Source organism: Poecilia reticulata, chromosome 10 (assembly GCF_904066995.2).
Source record: "Poecilia reticulata chromosome 10, P_reticulata-male-v2, whole genome shotgun sequence".
Lineage (NCBI taxonomy): Eukaryota > Metazoa > Chordata > Actinopteri > Cyprinodontiformes > Poeciliidae > Poecilia > Poecilia reticulata.
The window spans coordinates 21,227,844-21,231,669 of record NC_088839.1 but is presented as its reverse complement, the minus strand read 5'-3'; the positions used below and the strand labels follow the sequence as shown (position 1 = coordinate 21,231,669).

At 35.8% G+C, this 3,826-nt stretch overlaps 1 long non-coding RNA gene across 1 annotated transcript; it reads left to right on the top strand.

The window, feature by feature from the left end:
- The first annotated feature begins 1,736 nt into the window (after positions 1-1,736).
- Positions 1,737-3,580, top strand: LOC145553159 (uncharacterized). Its single transcript, XR_014089408.1, has 6 exons — positions 1,737-2,099; positions 2,284-2,377; positions 2,475-2,554; positions 2,685-2,772; positions 2,891-2,933; positions 3,281-3,580. It is a non-coding gene; the product is annotated as an uncharacterized LOC145553159 (long non-coding RNA).
- The last annotated feature ends 246 nt before the right edge of the window (positions 3,581-3,826 follow it).

The following is a 3,826-nucleotide window of genomic DNA, read 5'->3' as shown; positions in this document are numbered from 1 at the left end:
AGGTCCTCGGGCGATGACGCAACTGCCCGGAAAACCCCCGATCAGCTGATCATCACGGCCATTTTATGGCTTCACGAGACAGTGGAAAGACTCTCAGAGTATGGCACAAGATGTCGGCTATGCAAAATCATGACGTATTTTCCGGAACCCGATCTAAATGTATGCGTAATTCATGCGCTCTCCGTGCGCTCTCCGTGCATAAGCACGTGTGGTACACGGGAGTCTGAGCACGTGGAGTTATCTCGGTTCCGTGAGTTCAGTTTTGATTTATTTATGATAAATCGATCATAGCAGCAGAAACTGGACGATTTAGAGGCTTTTGAAGGCTTTTGAACAACAACGGTTTTTCGATTTGCTACGAGTGGAGCTAAATCTTCTGATAGCTGGTGGGATTCGGACGAGGAGGAAGAGGACGAGCCGGACACAGCTGACAGACTTGATCTCGGTGATGTGTAAGTTTCCCCCCGCAATTTCACACAAAATATTTGATGTTTTGGTTCTATTTATTTATTAATTTCAGTGATTATATGCTTGTAATAACGGCAGGAAGTAAAACCATGTGGTTATTTGTTTATTTATGTTTTACTAAAATATGTTTTATTTTACTAGTAAGGATTTCATGTTTACTTTGGTTCATTACTTTGTAATAAACCTCTAATTCTTCAAATACTTTATTTTTATTTATAGTCGAGTGGAAGCCGAACCATCAAGCTCAGGGGACGCTGAACCTCCCCCCACCTCCCCCACCTCTCATGATTCTTCATCTTCTTTGAGGTAAGATGTCCATTTTTTTGGTGTTGATGGTGGTGGTGGATTTTCAAAATTGTTTATTTGCTCTTTTAAATTATTCAAAAAGTATTTTTGACTGTTTTATCTTATTTCAATAAAAGTTTTCTATTTGGAGTCAAAGAAAGAGCTTTCAGGTCATCATTATTATACATATTACACTGTGCACAATGGTACATTTTGCATATAAATGGGGTAAATGTCATGACCAATGGTTATATTATATGTAGAAAGTGTCATTAGGTGGTAATAAGCTATTTAATTTTAACAAACCCCCAGTATTGATGTAAAAAACACATTTGGCACAGTTTGGTGACATTTTGGATAAATGTGCCAAAATGGCCTCTCCGCCTAAGAAATTTCTCACTAATACCATTCTAAAATAAATATGATTCATCTGATTGAGTCCAAATTTGGTATACTTTTACACAACATTTAGATTTAAAAGTCTGTACTACTTTTTTGTGTTACAAATACTATTTTGGTAGTGTTTTCAATGTTTATTTCAAAGAAAATTTTGGCGAGGTTAAAAAAATGCAAAATATTTTGTATTTTGTCCCTAATATTTCAGGCAGGGTCAAAGCTACAATGGTGCTGACACCAGAAAACCATTCTATGACATCTTACCTTTACAGAGGTACCAAAAGTTTCTTATTAAATCTAATAGCTGTGAGGCTATAAGTGATTTACTTTTGTGTGTTTTTGTCAGGCGGAAATTTATTTATACCCCTTAGTGTGTAAGAGGCTAACTCTCAAGTTTAAATTGAAGAACAAAATGGTTGAAAGTATGTGAGACTTTCTGATAGAGTATAAACATTTGTATTCTTTTTTTAAGTTTTGTTAGTTAAGCACTAAATATAACTCACGGATTATGATTCATATTCTGTATAAACTAAAAAGTAGACAGCTCAAAGTAGAATTGAGTAAATAAACGTCTATACATTTAAAAACATTTTAGCAATTAATCATAATAAAAATAAAATATACTGTCACGTAACTTTTGAAAAAATAACTTTTAGAATGTATTTTTTCTGTCAACTTTCATTTAACACTCCAGTCCAGTTGATGGCAGTAATGCGCTTTCATAGTCGGTCAAGCATCCGCCATTAAACTCCAGAGGAAGATTTGCACTGGTTGTAACGAGTGCTAACTGCCTACACCCAACATGAACGAAAATACCCAAGCGTTGTGTGAAATGGTGGAAAAAGTCCTATTTCACGGAGTTACCTTTTCAGTATCATTTTGATATTTAGCAATGTTCCGGCGGAAAACAACAGATGACTCCGCGGCTGTCCAACAAGACCGAACTCACGGTAAGAAAGCTTTTATAAATAACACATGGAGCGAGGCAAGTTGCTTTGTTTGTTTCTTACAGAAAGCGGTCTGTCGTTTTCTTAATGCCAAAACAAGTGTAGGGTGAGATTTTGTATTGTAATCTCCATTACATGTGATGTTCTGAACTCTTAAAAATACTCGCATCTTCTTTGATTTTTTCAGACCTGAAAAATGGCCAAGGCTCAACAGCTAGGCCTCAGACCACGGTGCAGAGGAGGGAGCTCTTACGGAGTCCACCAGGACGAAGAGAAATTCAGTAAGTTATGATTTCACATTTAGTGAATAGTGAACACTCGCATATTTGTAAGGAAAACTGATCTTCCCGTTATTTTATTTATTTTGTTGTAACGCAGTACAGCAACGCAGAGTGTGGAAAGCAGTAGAGATCTACAAAATGGCGGACGGATATGAGGACGACGAAGTCATGAAGCCGGTATGTATTATGTACAGTCCCGACTGTACAATGGCTGGTTGAGAATAATTGTAACTTATTCACTTATGTATTTTTGAGAAAGCGATATATTTGCTACAATATTTTTTTAATTTTACATTTATTTCCACAGACTCCACAGAATGGGAGTCACATTTGTGTCAATCAGACTCTTCAAGAATGTTTTGATGTCCGTGATGAGGACAGAGATGCAACTGTGTGTGAGTATCTACTATTTGAGAATGTTGATATTATTTTATGTTTCAATATTGTTTATGTACATAATGTAATTATGGTATGTATTAACAATGCACAAAAATGTTTTTGTGCTGCATCCAGGACCAACTGCCAGTCATCCAGATGTAGCTAAAGAAAGAAGCAGGTAAGATTTATTACTAATCTAGAGATGTCACAATTCCTTGAATGATTAAAATCCATCAAAGCAAATTATCTCTCTCAGAGTTTGTTGAATTATGTTTTACTATTTATTACAAACTGCTTTTAATTCTTTTTTCTTCCAATTGTTTCCAAGTGTTTTCTCTTTTTTTATTAAAGTTTTTAATTTTCTGTCAGAATGTATTAATATAATGTGTTTTTTTTGTTTGTTTTTTAGTTTTAATGTCTTGTGTGTGCATACTAAGCTGGATATTGTCAAACAATTTCACTGTAGTTTCATAATGACTAAAAGATGCCTGTAGCTCATAATGATTGTCTGTTCTGTGTTAACAGCTGATGGAGGAAGGCAGATAGTACTGGCAGCAGAGGAAGTGGCATTCTGGGAGGATGGCAGCTATGAGGCGGTGTCAGGATGGACCCCAAGTTCCTCCAACCAGGAGCTCAGTGACATCAGGACTACATTACAGGAAGAGACGTCAGGTCTACGCTACAGGAGAGATGTTGGGCCTGTCCTGAACGCAGCATCATGTTTGGACAAAAAAACACTGCCAGATGGTCCAGAAATGGACAAGCATTTATGTCTTATTTTGTGTGCAAACAGTAAAAGAAATAAAATGAAATAAAGAAAAATAACACTTCTGTGTCTCTATTATGGTCCTCGTATATGAACATGTTGCATATAAGCAATATCAAATGAATATATTTTGATACACCATTTATTTTTTATATAGATTTTTAAAAATACAGCAATAAAATTTTAATGATTGGGGCGGGGTTAATTTATAAAGTCATAAGTGCTATCCAATGGGCACACATCAACCAACCAATCACATGTCAATGATGAACTCTGATGTCATTTTTTTTCTTCTAATGACTGAG